The 19,249-nt window shown below is 42.5% G+C and overlaps 1 pseudogene; it reads left to right on the top strand.

The window, feature by feature from the left end:
- The first annotated feature begins 3,067 nt into the window (after window positions 1-3,067).
- LOC140222220 (DNA (cytosine-5)-methyltransferase DRM2-like) lies at window positions 3,068-17,023 on the top strand (annotated as a pseudogene).
- Window positions 17,024-19,249: the final 2,226 nt, after the last annotated feature.

The raw sequence follows: 19,249 nt of genomic DNA, 5'->3' as shown, positions 1-19,249 counted from the left end.
GTTACTACTAATTTACGAACTCCTATAGCATACCCGAACGTGGAGGATAACAAAGGAACAATAGGGCTACCACCCACCTGTGGCCTACCTCTACGGCCCATGGGGTAAACTCATATCCAATCCAATGAAGCTAAACAATCCGAACACGATGCTTGCATTGTTAACAACACTCCAACCAACCCGAGCTATTGTGACAAGGGCTGAAGCCGCCATAAACTTGGCCATTGAACTGATGTCGTAGCATAGATCAACTAAACATAGAAGGTATATATGCACACAGAGTATGCACTGAAGCATGGTCTCAAGGCATACATGAGAGTATATAAGCCTACACTATGATAGCAAGGGTATACAACTATCATACGAGCGTATAAGCCTAGCACATCAACATAGCAAGGGTATATATCTAACTCATGCATATAAGAACCAAGCACAACACTATATAAGGAAGATGAATACTTTGAATAGAATAAAGTCAACCTAGGAATGTAAGATACAAGATCCATACCCTAGACTCCTAGGAGACCTTGAACCTAAAGGAGAGCTACTCTAGCCTAACTCCACTAACTTGGAAACTAAGAGGGAGAGAATGATTCACTTGTGGTGTGTGTCCTAAATGGAGCCCCTACCCTCATATTTATAGGCTCAAGGAGGCAGTTTACAGGAGGAATATTCGGGGGAATCTCTAATAACCGACGTAGGGAAGCCATCACCCATAGCCATGTGGAAGCAAATCACAAGGGGAGCCAGAGGTGGTTCGGTCGATCCAAGGGTTTGGCCGAACCCCTGGTGGCCTCTTTTGCAACCGCCTTCGCATGGTAGTCTGACATGTGAGTCCCAATGGTAGTTGTGTGCATTATCCAATGGATGAGGCGGTTCGGTAGTTTGTGGGCCCTTCAATCCATGGGATGCACATGTGGCAACCTCCTATTGGTTAGAAGTGTGTTTCTTGGATCCATAGGGTGTGCTTTCTCCATCATTTTGTGTTATTTAGACTACAACCAAATAATCTCTAAGGACAAGTGGAACTACATTATTCGAAACTAAATATGCGTGTAAGAAATATCAATCCTCCTTTATTATTGAGTATATTGATGGTCATATTTGGTACTTAACGACCGTCAACACCCCTATAACGAGATTCATTTCTTATGACGGTCTGCCACATGCACTACCCTAGAAATGGATTTTTTTTCCATCTACGCACTTGTCAAATTAAAAAAAGATTCCCACAATCTTATCTCATCAGGTTCTTATGTCTTCCTTTCTCTCTCCCATTCCCCTCTCTACCTTATCTCTTCTCCATCATCCATGGCAGCCATAATGCGGGAGGTGAGAGCGTCCTGGCACTATTACACAATCCATCATCACTGCCGCGTATATCACTGCTAGATTTTGTCAAACCGGCAATGATAACTCATCACCGTTGGATTTTTACCTGACCCGACAGTGAAAACATGAACTAGTGGTGATAAGAACTCATCACTGCTAGGTCCAATTATGAGTTGGGGGTCCATGGTGGGGCGTCGAGCATTCAGTGGCGGTGGCATGCGGCGAGGCATCGGGGCTAAGGCTGTGGTGGCGACGCGTGGTGAGGCGTCAGGGCGGTGGCATGCAGTAGGGCTGGGGTCGGCCGTTTTTTGTTTTTTGGGAAGGATATCACCACTTGTTCCAGAGCTAGGGTGATGGGGTACCCTCATCACTGCTGCATTTCATATGATGGATCCAAAACCGGCGATTAAGGGCGATTAAGGGCACTTTAGAGCGGGCGGTGATAAGGCATTGTGGAGTAGTGTGGGATTGTGGCTTGCCGGAGATGAGAGCGTCCTAGGCTTGCGGCTTGCGTGTGGGATTCACGAGGCATGGGGCAGCATGGGGGCGGCAGGATGGCCTAGCTGCAGTGCGAGCTGCGCATGATTGGCCTCGCTAGTGCGGAGCCGCAGCGGCCACCGTCAATTTAATTTTTCTTTTTGTTTTTTAATTGATTTGTACGGTCAAGTCATGGCATGATCCGTCCCTCAAAAATGGATTTGCAAGTGCGGGTCGAGACACGTCCCTGCAGACGCACTCCTTCTAGCTGTGAAAAGTAGGAGCGGGTCTCGCATTTGCTCCTATAAATACTGTTAAGTCTAGATCTACAAAAATTGTTTGGGTAGTAGTGATTAAGATGTCTATATAGATATGCTTAATCTCATAAGACAATAGTACAACAGCCGTTGATTCATAAAATGAAGACATTTGGCTAATAAAGTGACCAATAATATACTCCACATGGAAGATATGCCATAAGGTTACTCAACATTGAACATAAGGTTATTTGAACGCTCCAATCTTTGCCTATTTCTATAAAGAGAGGATTGGTTCCTTAATCCGTCTTGGGGTTTGGGCCTAATTTCACTTTCATGGGCTGATGTTTCTTTTAAGGCCACGGCCCGATCTATTTTTAGTTTTTTCCCCATGTTCACTACCCTCTCCTTTCCATGACTTTCTTCCCCCGACCTGCACCTCATCGTCCCACCACCCACACCTCCTACCCCCTTTCAGCATAGCATCCAAACTTCCTCATTCTGTTCTCGCCTACGTTGGTGCGCAAAGCCTCTAGACATGATGGCCACCAGGCCCTGGCGGCGATGGTCCTTCAAGGTAGCGTCAGCGGCGATGGCCCATAAGGTGGTGCTGGTGGCGCGATATCAACCCACGGTCTTATGCAGTTGGGGCACTATTGTAGGGCCGCCACCGGCCGTCCGCATGGGGTCCATAGCTACAATAAAGCTCCTTTAAAACAAAAAAATTGCATGAATCCAATCATATCCAAGAATTATACCCCTAAAGAAACAAACTCAATATAAATCAAAAATCCACCGACCAAATTATATATAATAATTATCTATATGGCTTGATGGTCCTCTGGCGGTCGCACTACCCGCCCCCCACCCCGCGCTAGAGCCGGGCCTGGTGGGGAAAGGTGAGGGGAAGACAGAGAGACAAGAACCCTACTACTAGAAACTAAATTTCCCCAATCAACTACTCCCTTGCGAGCGAATCGGAATCGCCTTCGGCCTTCAGCATGGACAGGGATTCTGACAAGAAGCTCGTCGATGTTCGTATCAAGGGACGTGACTATGCTGTAACCCCAGAATATGAGCGGCGGCATCTTAAGAGGGAGCAGAGTGGGCTCCGGCGATCTGGAATCCCCTCTTCGGAATCGTCCTCCTCGCGTGGAACTGGGTGAATGACCTCCACCCTCCCTCCAGCATCCTCTCCTCTCCTCTCCTCTCTCTACTCCGAGTAGAGATTTGATGAACATATGTCCAGAGCAAATTCCTCTTATATGTATGTATGCGTGGCAACATCAACTGCCGGACACCTGCTTCCTTATATCTAGAAAGAATGTTGTTCTGTTCTATTCCTATCACTATGTAGCAGCCATGTGACTGGGATTGGGGGAAGAAGAAGACGTTTCTTTTTCACCGAATGAGCTATTGATGTTCTTCTTTTGGTGCTCTAATTTTAGTTACTTTTGTGCTAGTTCTGATGTGTCCTTTAGTTTAGGAGAGTGAATTCACTTGCTGAATGGCACCCTTAACAAATTTAATTTTGCATGCCACAATCTGTTCAACATGACACAATTGTTTCGACTCGATGGCCCGGTGCTAATAGAAGTGCTGACATTTATAATATCATATGATTTGTAGCTCCCTTTTGCATTCAGTGAATTGTTGCTTACTGTATACTTAATAAAACTAAAGTTTGTCATGATTTTATTGTTTGTTGTGATGCAGACTTGAGAAGTACCTAGAAGAGCATTCGTTTGATAGTTTTTATCATTTGTAGGATTATGATGTGTACGATTATCTTTATGTGCGAGGACTGCTCTCTCTAGATAAGAAGTTAAATGCTTTTCATTGTTTGCGTGCGTTCACTATACAAGTCTAAACATTTCCCAATTAAGAATTAAAAGCACACAATTAAAATAATCGATCACTATGAATGAAAATCGTGCGGCAAAGTCTCATTAGGTGAGAGGCTTATATCCACCTCACACTAAAAATACGACTCACATGAAAAATATCTTACAATGCATACTTACGACTCACAGGAAAAATATTACAATGCATACTTACATTCTAGAAGGTTTTGGAAATTAGAAGAGACTTTGACACGCGTAAGGATAAAATCATAGTAATTAATACTTGTAAAGAAGAGTGTGGAAGTTATTTACAAATATCTAACTCTAGAATTTTCTCTCATCCTTATCCTAGTACCAGAGAGAAAATTCTAGAGTAAGATATTTGTAAAAGGAGTGTGGAAGTTGCCATATGGCAACACCACAAGGACTATGAGCACCAATAAATAGTTAATTCCGTTTTAGCTCCTGAAACTTGTTAGGATCTAGTTCTGCTAAGAAAAAAGTTGGTTTAGAGGACTAAAAATCAAGGGACGACAGTCATGGTTAAAACCAAAACCAAAGAAGTATTTGTGTTCTTTGTATGAGGATCACACGAGAGGAATCAGCAGGACAGAGAGATATAGGTCCCTGGGGAATTCTTTCCAAGTGGACACTGTTGCATATCACCTACTTGAAGATGAAGCCGAATGTCCCTACATGTACGAAAGTGATTCTTCCGATGAATTTGCTCTGACTAGACTTGAAGATGAAGCCGAGGATGAGAGTTACGTATTTGATTGATGAGCGTAGGCATGGTGTTCGCTGGTATGCATGATTAGTAAAGTTGAAGATGCAGATTGGGTACGCACACTAGTAGAAAATGCTAATGTAATAATGCTACATATACTTTGACGGAGGAGCACTATTTATGCGCATAAAAACAGTTATTTAACTTAACTGTTTTTGTTGTGTTTGTCCTACTAGATTAAGTTGAATTCGTGTGACCCATTTCTCATGAAGTTGTGTTAGGTCTTTACAGTTTAAATTACTACCATGGCAAGCCAGCTGTGAGTACAGGCAATCCATTACGATCCGTGTTATACGCATCCACCATGCATGTGAAAAATCAAATGGCAGTTGCTAGGCAAATTGGGCCATGCATATGAGCTGTCCTCATCATATCAGTTTTCGAGTAGCAAGGAAAATGAAACAGGTGTATTATGCAAAACAGGTGCATTTTTGCACTCGAATACACCACTTCTGAGTAGCCAACTTTCGACGTATGTTTTTCAATGAACGCATCCAATCTACCTCATTAGACCCTACAACATGTTTGTGAGTGTTTTGGTCCATTTTACTACTACACGAAAAATGATGCGAAACAGGTGCGTTTCGGTACCCGAATGCTTTTTTTTTGCAACGAACGCATCCAATCTACCTCATTAGACTCTAGAACATGTTCAGCAGTATTTTCGAGCATTTCACTACTACATAGAAAACGATGCGAAACGGGTATGTTTCGGCACCTGAATGCACTGCTTCTAGGTAGTGAACTTCTGATGGATTTTGTCGCAACGAACACATCCAATCTACCTCATTAGACCCTAGAACATGCTTGGGAGTGTTTTGGATCATTTGCTACTACACTAAAAATGAAGCGAAACAGGTGTGTTTCGGTACCCGAATGCACTATTTCCGGGTAGCGAATTTCCGATGGATTTTTTTTGCAACGAACACATCCAATCTACCTCCTTAGACCCTTGAACATATTTGGAAGTGTTTTGGTGCATTTCGCTACCGCATGAAAAATGATGCGAAACAGGTGTGTTTTAGCACTCGAATGCACTGGTTCCGGATAGCGAACATTTGTCGGGTTTTTTCACAACGAACGCATCCTATCTACCTCATTAGACCCTAGAACATATTTGTGAATATTTTGGTGCATTTCGCTACTGCATGAAAAACGATGCGAAACGGGTGCGTTTCGGTACCCGAACGCACTGTCAAGTTAAAAAAAGATTCCCACAATCTTATCTCATCAGGATCTTATGTCTTCCTTCCTCTCTCCCATTTCCCTCTCTACCTTATCTCTACTCCATCATCCATGGCAGCATAATGCGGGAGGTGAGAGCGTCCTAGCACTACTACACAATCCATCATCACTGCCGCATGTATCACTACTAGATTTTGTCAAACCGGCAGTGATAACTCATCACCGCTGGATTTTTACCTGACTCGACAGTGAAAACATGAACTGGCAATGATAAGAACTCATCACTGCCAGGTCCAATTATGAGTTGGGGGCCCGTGGTGGGGCGTCGAGGCTTCAGTGGTGGTGGCGTGCGGCGAGGCGTCGGGGCTACGGCTGCGGCGGCAACGCGTGGTGAGGCGTCGGGGCGATGGCATGCGGTAGGGCTTGGTTCGGCGATTTTTTGTTTTTTGGGAAGGGTATCACCACCGGTTCTAGAAATGGCGGTGATGGGGTACCTGCTTTTCATATGATGGATCCAAAACTGGTAGTTAAGGGCACTTTAGAGCCAGCGGTGATAAGGCATTGTGGAGTAGTGTGGGATTGCGGCTTGCAGGAGATGAGAGCGTTTGAGGCTTGTGGCTTGCGTGTGGGATTCACGAGTCATGGGGCAGCATAGGAGCGGCAGGATGGCCTAGCTGCAGTGCGAGCTGCGCATGATTGGCCTCGCTAGTACGGAGCTGCAACGGCCACTGTCAATTTATTTTTTCTTTTTGTTTTTTAATTGATTTGTACCGTCAGGTCATGGCATGATCTGTCCCCCGAAAACGGATTTGCAAGTGCGGCTCGAGACACGTCCCTGCAGACGCACTCCTTCTACTGTAGACGTACTCCCTCTAGCTGCGAAAAGTAGGAGCGGGTCTCCCGTTTGCTCCTATAAATACTGTTAAGTCTAGATTAAAAAAATTGTTTGGGTAGTAGTGATTAAGATGTCTATATAGATTTGCTAAATCTCATAAGACATTAGTACAACAACCGTTGATGCATAAAATGAAGACATTTGGCTAATAAAGTGAGCAATAATAGACTCCACATGGAAGATATGCCATAAGGTTACTCAACGTTGACCATAAGGTTATTTGAACGCTCCAATCTTTGCCTATTTCTATAAAGAGAGGATTGGTTCCTTAATCCGTCTGGGGGTTTGGGCCTAATTTCACTTTCGTGGGCTGATGTTTCTTTTAAGGTTACGGTCCGATCTATTTTTAGTTTTTTCCCCACGTTCACTACCCTCTTCTTTCCATGACTTTCTTCCCCCGAGCTGCACCTCATCGTCCCGCCACCCACGCCTCCTACCCCCTTTCAGCATAGCATCCAAACTTCCTCATTCCGTTCTCGGCTACGTTGGTGCGCAAAGCCTCTAGACATGATGGCCACCAGGCCCTAGCGGCGACGGTCCTTCAAGGTAGCACAAGTGGCGATGGCTCGTAAGGTGGTGCTGGAGGCGTGATATCAACCCACGGTCTTATGCAGTTGGGACACTACCGTAGGGCCGCCACCGGCCGTCCGCGAGGGGTCCATAGCAACATACGGCATTGTGCTAGCATGTCACTTACATTTCTAAATTTGAAACTACTCCCTCCATCCTAAATTATACGTTATTTTAGTATTTCTAGGTGGATAGATATTTGTATGCACCTAAATATAATGTATGTCTAGATGCATACAAATAATTATGAACCTAAAAAAGCCAACCACTTATAATGTGAAACAGAGGAAGTAACATTAAATGGAGACTGAGCAGGCTAGCAGTCAAACACAAATGACCATGATTTCAATTGTAATAAGGTGAGTTGTTTATGGTGTACGTGACATCTCACCTTTTTTTTAGCAGGCAGGAAAAACTTTGCCGAATTTTTATTAAAGGGAAAAACGCAAATAAAATTATGGCAACAGCCCACCAATGGCACGAGTACGGTCAGGAGGAGAAGAAGTACAAACCTCTAAGGGTTCATATGGATCGGAGAATTTGACATTGAATTGGGTTCAATACCTAGGTTCAATACTAAAGCAGGCTGATATTAGAAATGGGTTATAATACCGAATCTATTGTTTGGATGTACATGAAATTGCTTGGAATCGGATGAGGTGGCAAATACTGTTTGGATGTTCATGTCATGAAACTGAGAATCGTCATCTTCTCTATAAGCTCATTTTCCTTCTTTTCTTGTCAATTTCTTTTTCCAGCCATACTGAAGTGACGATTATGCCCATGCCTTATCTATATGCTCCTTTCTTTCTCTAGTTCTGTTCTTCCTCACTGGCAGCATCAACAACACGGCGCCCGGGGGGTAAGCCACTGAGGCCACCACGGCGCACAAGCAGGCCTCCAAGCGGCCAGCCACTATTCGACCCCACCGCGAATGACCTCGTCAGCCCGTACCCGGCGGCAAACAAATGGCCGCACTCCCGTCGAACCTTTGACCTACAGGCAAAATCAAAATTCTACAAAATTCAACCAACAAATCAGGCACTGCGGCAGCAGAATCGAACCACAATCCAACGAATCAAGAATCTCACTAGCAAAATGGAACCACAAGTCAAAAAATTGAGCATTCCAATAGATAGCTCGCAGGAGAAAGATTCCATTGCAGGTGGCTGGACTGTGAGTCTTCTCCTCGCTGGGGTAAGTGTGTGCGCTCGTTCTCGCACTCAAAGCCTGTGAGCTAATGGGCTGGACCACCGCGTGCTCACCCGTGCCACCGCGGCCTCGCTGGTGAAGGCCGCGCTGCCTTCTCTCCCCGAGCAGTAGTGTCGGATGCCCGGCGAAGAGAGTTTGAGACGAAGAGAAAAATTGAGACGGAGACCGACAGAGCGGGCGGGGGCGGAGCTCACCCTTGCCGCCGCGGCCTGGCCAGTGAAGGCCACGCCGCCTTCTCGCGCAGAGCTATAGCGTCGGGTGCCCGGCGGAGAGAGATTGAGACGGAGAGAGAAAGAGATGCGGGAGATGCGGGAGAGGGGGAGGTCAATTTCAGCGAATACGGAGAGGAACGGCTCGGCATTGCGCGAGGGGCTACGGCAGTATGCGCAATACCGCTTGGTATTGTAGCAGGTTTCCAATTCCAATTCTGAAAACATCTAAACAGCAGGCATTGAGGATAGCCAATACCAATTCCAAATTCCTAACGGGGTGTAACGCAACTATTCGTGGGAGAGTAGGAGAACGGGCACGAGAAGGGTTTGGTGTCGGGATCGGAGTGAAGCGCAACACAAATATTGCTCTCCGATGCGTCTGTGGCTGGATTTTCGCCGCCTACGCCCCCTATATACTACCACGTTCGGTGTCAGCCTGCGATTCTGGGAATGAGAAGAAGCCGTAACTTGTGGTTGAGCTATGCAACGCAACGCAAGTACCGCCGGGCAACGTTCGTCACCTGAAACTACTCGAGGATCATCAACGGAGGATTTAACCTTGAATCCAGCCACCCATCGGTATGTATAACTGTCGTCTCATCGATTTTTTTTCTTTTTTGAAAAGCTACTGATTTTTTGTTTCAAGGCTCATGTTCGTCCTAGGGCTTCATTTTTCTTTTCAAATCCTTGAAAACATGATTTGTCGTAGAGCTCGATCGGGCTACAATAAAGCTCCTTTAAAACAAAAAAATGTAGGAATCCAATCATATCCAAGGATTTAATTGCCACTTCTGAGGGGAAAAAAAAGCTTTGGCATATGAAGCTTCTACCACTACCGGAATATGCACTGGGAATACGGTGGAGACACTCGGTGGCGTCAGCTCGCGAAAGTTTGTGCTTACGAGTGTCCAAATCGTAACACTTGGGAAATAAAATTGTTTCTCGTGAGTAACCTCGAACACGCGGCAACTAACAAGCACACGGGAAAGAAGCGGGGTAACGGTTCTGTTCCACCGTAACCGAGATTCTTCGAGTGTCAGGCACTCGGGATTCTTATCGATGCTCCGAGTTTTTTGAAATTTTAGACACTCGGTAAATAATTAGTATAATCAGACCCAACCATTCCATGTTGCATTTTCTAATTGGGAGCTTCCCGTAAATTTTCTATAGAATTGGAATCCATTAGCATATTGTACTTTGCAGATGCATTCCGGTAGTGTACAGAATGTTCAAATTCAAAACTAAGGAGAAATCTAATACTTCCTCCGTCCCAAATTACTATTCGTTTTGGTTTTCTAGGTGCAAGACTTTACGTATCTTTATTATTCGTTTTTTTACTATTCGTTTTGGTTTTATAGGTACATGACTTTTGTTACGTAGACCTAGAAAACCAAAACAGTAATTTGGGACGGAAGGAGTAGGACTTTCCTTATATATTGTTCTTTCCCTCACTCCAAATTTCAGTCCTGGATGCGCATCACTGTATAATACAGAAAGAGGAAAAGCACTCTAACATTGTATATTCTTTGAATCGTGCATTTCAAAATAGACCTAAACTTTTGCAAAACGATCAAGAATGTGTTGTTATTTGTAATAAAATATATTTTTGGTAAAACACTAGCAGATGTTTGTAGACCATTTAAGGTCCGACGTGTCCGACACATCGATATGTTGTACCAATGTACCTGTACCAGTAGAAAATTGTGTTTCTAAACATTGGGTGCACCGGACCTGTGTACCAAGCAAAGCAGCCTCAAAGCCGAGCGAACTGGCGAGTGGGAACAAGGCCGGTCCTTGGGCCAGAAGAAGACAAGGGTCCGATTGAACTAATTTTTAATATCAAAACTCGAATAATAAAAATTTGCAATATATTTATACCTCATAAAACATAACAATAGTGTAAAAAACTAAAAATAATAACTATTATGATTACCTCAAATAAAAATATAATGCTTCAGTACTTTATAAAAAACTGTCTTCGGGCATTTCTGGATGCAAAATCTTCAATAACAGTATCAAGATTAATGTCATCCAAAACATCCTTCTCAATGCTGCACATAGCCAAACCATTCAATCTTTCTTATAATATAGTTGATCTCAAATAATTTTTCAATAGTTTCAATTTGGAGAAACTTCTTTCGGCTGATGCTACTGTCACTGGAACAGTTAAGAGAATCCGATATGCAATGGAGACATTCAGGTACCAATCTGCAGCTTTAACAAACTGAAGAATCTCAAATGCTGAGATCAATTCTTCTAACAAATATGATGACGGTCGGGAGACGACAACGTAGGACAGCCGTTCCTGCACGTTTCCGTAGCCACTTGCACCCGCGCCCCTGACGACGATCGTGAGCGCCCCAGCCCCTAACGCCCTCGGCGCTCACCTCCTGCACCCGCGTGAGGCGTGATGGCCTCGCTGTCTTGCTGATCGGATCGGAAGTGGCATAGAGTTAGGGACGGGAGGCAGGCCACAATTGATTTGGCAGGGACGGGAGGCAGGCCCAAATAGCCTGGTTATGCGGGTCATTCATAAAAACTAAGAGGGTGTTTAGATCTTTAGTCCGAACTAAAATTCATGTCACATCGAATATTCGGAGGCTAATTAGGAGAACTAAACATGAACTAATTATAAAACTAATTACACGGATGGAGGCTAATTCCGGATACGAATCTATTAAGCCTAATTAATCCATCATTAGCACATGTTTACTGTAGCACCACATTGTCAAATCATGGACTAATTAAGCTTAGTAGATTCGTCTAGCAAATTAGCCTCCATCTATGCAATTGGTTTTGTAATTAGTTTATGTTTAATACTCCTAATAGGTATTTAAACATTTGATGTGATAGGAATTTTAGGAACTCCTGAAAAATGGAACCTAAAGCAAAGTTCACCGACCAAATTATATATAATAATTATCTATATGGCTTGATGGCCCTCTTGGCGGTCGCACTACCCGCCCCCCACCCCGCGGTAGAGCCGGGACTGGTGGGGAAGAGTGAGGGGGAAGACAGAGAGACAAGAACCCTACTACTAGAAACTAAATTTCCCCAATCAACTCCTCCTCCCTTGCGAGCGAATCGGAATCGCCTTAGGCATGGACAGGGATTCCGACAAGAAGCTCGTCGATGTTCCTATCAAGGGACATGACTAAGCTCTAACCCCAGAATATGAGCGGTGGCATCTTGAGAGGGAGCAGCGTGAGAGGGAGGAGAGTGGGCTCCGGCGATCTAGAATCCCCTCTCCGGAATCGTCCTCCTTGCGTGGAACTGGGTGAATGACCTCCACCCTCCCTCCAGCATCCTCTCCTCTCCTCTCCTCTCTCTGCTCTGAATAGAGATTTGATGAACATATGTCCAGAGCAAATTCCTCTTATATGTATGTATGCGCGGCAGCATCAACTGCCGGACACCTGCTTCCTTATATCTAGAAAGAATGCTGTTCCGTTCTATTCCTATTCCTATGTAGCAGCCATGTGACTGGGATTGGGGGAAGAAGAAGACGTTTCTTTTTCACCGAATGTTCCTCCGACCGACCACTCCCTTGTAATGTCTGCCTGCCCATAAACTTGTCTTGGTGCTCTGACTGCTCTCTCTGTTTTACTCTAAACTTCTGCTCTCCCATTCTAGGATGAGCAGGCATTGCTTGCCTCCTAGGAATAATAATTCATCTTTTTTTAATATTTTTTTTGCAGTCGCCGCCACTGGAGATCAGAACATGCAACTCAAACACGAGTTCGGCAGAGTTCCATGTATTCAGATCGCCCAAGGCGGTCTCGAGGACGAAGAGCAGAGCCACAAACCAACTTACCGTAAGTGTCATTCCGTTTCACTTTGGACAAGAAATTAGCATTGCCTTCCTTTTTATTTACTGTGGCCCTCTCATACAGGAGATAGAATGTCTACCCTAGGATGTCTACATTTTGTATGCAATATCTCCATCATAACAACATGTTCTGATCAGGGCTGCAGAGGTTACTGCTGAGGGGAGCACCAATGAACTTGGCCCTACAATTGCAGTTATGTCAAACTTGAAGAGACTGTCGCTAAATGACTCATCCTCAACACTTGATCCAAGCTATGGGTATGGCCATCGTTTTTTCATTAGCTCAAATCGTGGCCTGCTTGCTGTTAAAAATTATACCCCACCATATCTTGAATGTGTTTTGCATAAATCTCAGCACCCATTCAAAATTTTAGACCTCTCCTGGCCCACCACCCGCTGCTTCCCTGGTTACCCCCGTTCTGGAACCTAATAGAAAAGTCTATGCCTGGGGCAGATGGTGCATATTCTGCCTTTTGGCCCCCGTTTAAGCTGGGGAGCGCTCTCTCCTGCTGCATGCCGCTAACTCCTGGTTTGGGACTTAACCTCTGTCTAGTGGCATTGCTCCCTGCCAAAGTTTGTCAGGGTCAGGATCCTAAGTAGGATCTATTTTTCCGACATGATTGAATCATAGACTCAGATCATAGGATTGTGTTCCTATCAGATTTTACAAAACATATATTTTTATATAATTCTTTTAAAAGGTTGCAAACATACAAGCATTGTCCGATTTTGATAATTTAATTGATTTTTGTAAATATGAATATGAAGGCTTATTCATGTTAGTTTCTATCCACTTAATTTTAACCCTTGTATGTTGTCACGACTTTACCAAAATAGCCATCCGAGGGTTATCATTCGACACGTGTGTGGTAAATGCTAAGGGTGTGTTGCTAAATCTTTACACTTTTTAACATTTGGAGTTTCCTGGCCTAGCCAAGCTTACTCAATTTAGTCTGACTTGTGCAGCCAACCTAATTTCACAAAGCCAGACTGTAGGAGTTAATTAGAGTCGAGGTGGAGTAATACCCTGAATTCCCCAAACCAGCACCGTCAAAACAGCTGCCTTCGTCATTGCCATGCACAGTAGTGCTGAACCTGAACGTGCCCTGACCTAGGCCTAGTAGAGGAACCTTTGTTCATGTATGAACAGATAGGTGTATGTTAGTTCTGTATCTCCCAACTGAAGGTGTGGAACTTCACTTTCCCACTCTTACTGCAACATTTCCATGCCACCAGTCCTTTACGATCACAGTGTTTGCTAGTGGTCTCTAACCATTTTCTACCATACTACAACAATTGAACTGAGGTAACTCTCTTTATTTCCTTTCTGCTCTGTTTCATCTGATAGAACATTTATCATGCATATGCACACACAAGAAATAAATCTTAAATGAGTAGAATACAGAGAAGTGAAGTACAATTACAGTTTATTGGTGAATATTTTTGTTGAAAGAACCAAGTCAGCATCTCTACATTGATCAGCAAATTGCTGCAATGCTTTCATCATGTTCATTTCAACTTGAGTAGACTAAGTAATTTCTGTTTAAGCACTGTTAATTAAAATTCTTTCCGCAACCAGATTGAGATAATTATTAACTGACATTGTGAATTTAAATTGTTCTGATCTAGGGATGTGGTGCATGCTGCTGACACGGGCAGTGGTCTACCTGATTCTACAGTTTTGGTATCATCACCTGCTGTGGAAGCTCTGTCACCCAGGTAAGCATGTTGGTAGTTCTCCAAATCTCCAACTCTGTTGGTACATGTTGATTGACATCATGGTGCGATTCTTATGACCAAGGCGTTGTGAGCTTGCTGCCAACATGGCAGTGGCAAGCCATGAACACATGAGAAAGCTTCGCTTGTTGCTTTAAGCGCATCCCAAGCATCTCCTATGTGATGCGTATAGCCATCCCACTGAGACTTTAATTCTTGGGATGCTCATTGCTTTCTATCCTTGATGTAGGACTTGCTGTTTATTTTACCCAAGTCATATAAGCATCCCCATTTCAAATTTTTTTACAGGTACAACCAGCCCAAGCAAGCTATTTTTTTTTGAACGAATGGGCACAGACTGTGCTCATTTCTATTAATAGAGCAGGAGAGTCAAAATGTAGCCAAAGATGGCCCTGTACATGTATAAGAGAAACGAAAAAGTGAAGTAAAAAGAACCGCTAAACATCAAGGGTTGTCAGCAAGCTATTAAAAAGTATAAATGAAATCCTGCTTCCCCCCTAAATTCTTGGGTTATATACTGAGCCTTTTTCTAACCGTTGAACTGTAAGGTTCCTTATAGAGACTTCTATGATTCTGTATTTGAAAGTTCTTTGAATATCATTATTCAATTGGTGGAAGTTCCCTTTAGTATTAACAAGTTAAATAAAATAATCTGGTGGATAGCTTATCAGCATATTCTGTCTTGGGGGAACCCCTATCACTATTCAATCAAAGTTCCTTTTCCTTTCATACCTGCAAAGAATAATGCACTTTTTTGCACAAAACATTATCTTACTCTTAGAGTATTGAAATTTTTTCGTGACTAGAGTTCTGCCTAGCTTCGATTTTGGGTGATATAGGAACTAGAATGACATTTCTGCCCTAGCCTGAAATTCATCCTCTAGAACAATTTCTGTGAGCAATATACACATAAGCCTGGACGTAGCAAAAGGTTAATATATGATTGCTATTACTATAATATGATTATATTATATGCCCAGAATATTTAAAAAATGTTGCTGTCTCTAACACATAAGCTTTGCTTCCCTAGATGAGCTAGTGATGTTCTTCTTTTGGTGCTCTAATTTTAGTTGCTTTTATGCTAGTTCTGATGTGTCCTTTAGTTTAGGAGAGTGAATTCACTTGCTGAATGGCACCCTTAACAAATTTAATTTTGCATGCCACAATCTGTTCAACATGACACAATTGTTTCGACTCGATGGCCCGGTGCTAATAGAAGTGCTGACATTTATAATATCATATAATTTGTAGCTCCCTTTTGCATTCAGTGAATTGTTGCTTATTGTATACTTAATAAAACTAAAGTTTGTCATGATTTTATTGTTTGTTGTGATGCAGACTTGAGAATTACCTAGAAGAGCATTTGTTTGATAGTTTTTATCATTTGTAGGATTATGATGTGTACGATTATCTTTATGTGCGAGGACTGCTCTCTCTAGATAAGAAGTTAAATGCTTTTCATTGTTCGCGTGCGTTCACTATACAAGTCTAAACATTTCCCAATTAAGGATTAAAAGCACACAATTAAAATAATCGATCACTACGAATGAAAATCGTGCGGCAAAGTCTCATTAGGTGAGAGGCTTATACACTAAAAACACGACTCACAGGAAAAATATCTTACAATGCATACTTACGATTCACAGGAAAAATATTACAATGCATACTTACATTCTAGAAGGTTTTGGAAATTATAAGAGACTTTTACACGCGTAAGGATAAAATCATAGTAATTAATACTTGTAAAGAAGAGTGTGGAAGTTATTTACAAATATCTAACTCTAGAATTTTCTCTCATCCTTATCCTAGTACCAGAGAGAAAATTCTAGAGTTAGATATTTGTAAAAGGAGTGTGGAAGTTGTTATATGGCAACACCACAAGGACCATGAGCACCAATAAATAGTTAATTCTGTTTTAGCTCCTGAAACTTGTTAGGATCTAGTTCTACTAAGAAAAAAGTTGGTTTAGAGGACTAAATCAAGGGACGATAGTCATGGTTAAAACCAAAACCAAAGAAGTATTTGTGTTCTTTGTATGAGGATCACACGAGAGGAATCAGCAGGACAGAGAGATATAGGTCCCTGGGGAATTCTTTCCAAGTAGACAATGTTGCATATCACTTCTCGGTACTCAAGGACATGTTTCCACATGGTATGAATGTGCTGCCCTAGTTCTCTGGTATTGGAGGAGCTAAGGTTGCTCTCCATAGACTTGGTATTTGCATGAACAATGTGATTTCAGTCGAGAAATCCGAGGTGAACAGGACCATTCTAAAGAGCTGGTGGGATCAGATGCAAACAGGCACACTCATTGAGATTAGTGATGTGCAAACATTAACTTTGGAGGAGATTGAATCATATATTAGAAGGATTGGTGGGTTTTATCTTGTAATTGGGGACAGTCCATGCAACAACCTGGCTAGGAGCAACTGTCACCACAGAGATGGCTTGGAGGGTGAACATTCAGCTTTGTTCTACCATTATTTTAGGATTCTTGACTCCGTGAAGTCAACTATGGAGCGACTGTAGTCTTTAGTGTATCTTTGTTATCTTATTTCAGAATTCTAGTATTTTTCTTTTTATCGAACTAGTGAATGATACGAAGGTTGACTGATGTAATTTTCATGTCACTATAATTTAAACGATCTATGCTGAATTTGGACGGATGTGAGTTCTCAGTTTTAGCTTTGGGCTTCTTTTCAAACTACAATCACCATATCAGGGTGTGTCATGTTTTGCGTCACCGTGTAATGTCAGGTCCAGTTTGGTGTTCTGGCTCCTGCACAATTTTAGCTCCACCGGCCTGCATGGTTTGTGTTGGAGAAGGTGAGTAGAGAGAAAATAGGCTTCGATGCACAGTGTTAGTACAATATGTGAATAGTGAAATAGCAGGAGGAGCCAGAGCTCCAAGGAGCCGCACCAAAGTGTTGCTAGTCAACAGAGTTTTTGAGTACTATAGGCCTGCATCAGTCCTAGTCGAGCGGCAGGCCTGCGTTATGCATGTTGCAGCTTGCGTGCTGAATCCCCTCAAGGACAAAATGGTGCACCAAGCAGAGCGTAATCTTGCAGATAAATGTGGCCGTGAGTTAATGAGAAGAGAGGTAAGGGCAGTCCCGATGGAAGAAACTGACGCGGTTTCCATAGCACAAGAAAAATCATCTATAGCAGCTGCTGTACTGCTGAGCCTGCTGCGTGCGCGGTGCAGCTGCTGCTGCAGTGCTGTGTGCGGGCTGCAGCTGCTGCCGAGCAGTAGCAGCCAGCCGAACAGGAGTTTGGATACACCCCACTAAAATTTGGCACCTGTCACATCGGATGTTTGGATGCTAATTAGGAGTATTAAATATAGGTTAATTACAAAACTAATTACACAGATGGAGTCTAATTCGCTAGATGAATCTATTAAGCCTAATTAGTCCATGATTTGACAACGTGGTGCTACAGTAACCATTTTCTAATGACAGATTAATTAGGCTTAATAGATTCATCTCGCGAATTAGCCTAGGGTTCTGCAATTAGTTTTATAATTAGCTCATGTTTAGTCCTCCTAATTAGCATCGAACATCCGATGTGACATTGCTAAAGTTTAGCACCTGTTATCCATACCATTTCTAGGATTTTTGCTCTTTTTTTTCATTAATTACGTTGCCATGTCACCATTTTGCCTACGTGGCTTGTCATTTAATGAGGATAGAAACCATCATCAATACACCATTGGGACTACCCTTAAGAGGGCTTTCATGTAGATGTAATCATTAAGTGCACAGTTACCAACACAGTTTGTGTCTTGCATGTAGTGGATATGAAATGACACCATGAAATTTTGCATTATAGAGGTAGTTTCAAACGCAATTTCATTGAGGAGGACACGATTACCAATTTGCACCGAAACATTATTGTCTTTAGCCCCCACATTGAAATCACCTCGAGGCAAAGGTGTGACATTGAACATGATACACCTATATCATATATATGCCATATATATATAATGTGTGTGTATATATATATAGTGAAACTTAAATACTCCCTCTGTCCCAAAAAGAAAGCAACTCTCACTTTTTTAGGAGTCAATCAATTTTAAATTTGAAAAAATTTATACAACATAGTATTAACATTAATGGTATAAAAATAAATATCAATGGATTAATCATGTAATAATATAGTTTATTTCAAACTAAATTGATTTCTAGATATGAATGTTAGTACATTTTTGTATTAATTTGGTTAAACTTAAAATTGTTTGACTCCTCGGGAAGTGAGATCGAGTTGTATTCTTTTTGGGACTGAGAGAGTATGCCATACATATGATACACCTACACGACACATTTGAAATCAAAGAATGCAAAGTAAACTCGATCATCATCTTTCGTACACAACAATTTTCCAAAACTATAGACTTAGATCAAGATCGGGATGTGAATAATTGAACTCTTGATGTGACGTCGGCATCTTGGTGTGTAGTAGTCAACAGACGTATAGTAAATACTTCATATATACTAGTACTCCATGTGTAGCCCTGTTAATATAATTGGGTTGGATATATTGGTTTTATTGGTTTAGTTTCTATAATAAGCTCATTTGGGTTGGTTTGTAATGGAATGGCCTAATAGATGGTTTGGTTTAATTTGGGTTTTACAAACAAATACTAGTTAATATGGTATTTGGGGTGTGTGGTATTGTGTATTTTGGGGTCCAAAAGGCTCTCAACCCGGGGTTGAGACCCGTTAAGAATCCATAAAGCCTGGAGCCTCGGCTGTGAAGAGTCGGAGCCTAAAACTAAAACCTCGTGTTCACACCTTAAAATTTTAGAGAAATCGATCGAAACATGTGGGCTTCGTGTCAAGAGTTGCATACCAACTCAAACAAAAAACTACCTAATGGGTTTTTATTGGGTTGTAACCATATTTGACATGCA

The sequence above is a fragment of the Setaria viridis genome, chromosome 3 (assembly GCF_005286985.2).
Source record: "Setaria viridis chromosome 3, Setaria_viridis_v4.0, whole genome shotgun sequence".
In the NCBI taxonomy this organism is placed as follows: Eukaryota; Viridiplantae; Streptophyta; class Magnoliopsida; order Poales; family Poaceae; genus Setaria; species Setaria viridis.
The sequence above is the reverse complement of the archived record's forward strand: the minus strand, read 5'-3'. Positions and strand labels throughout refer to the sequence as shown.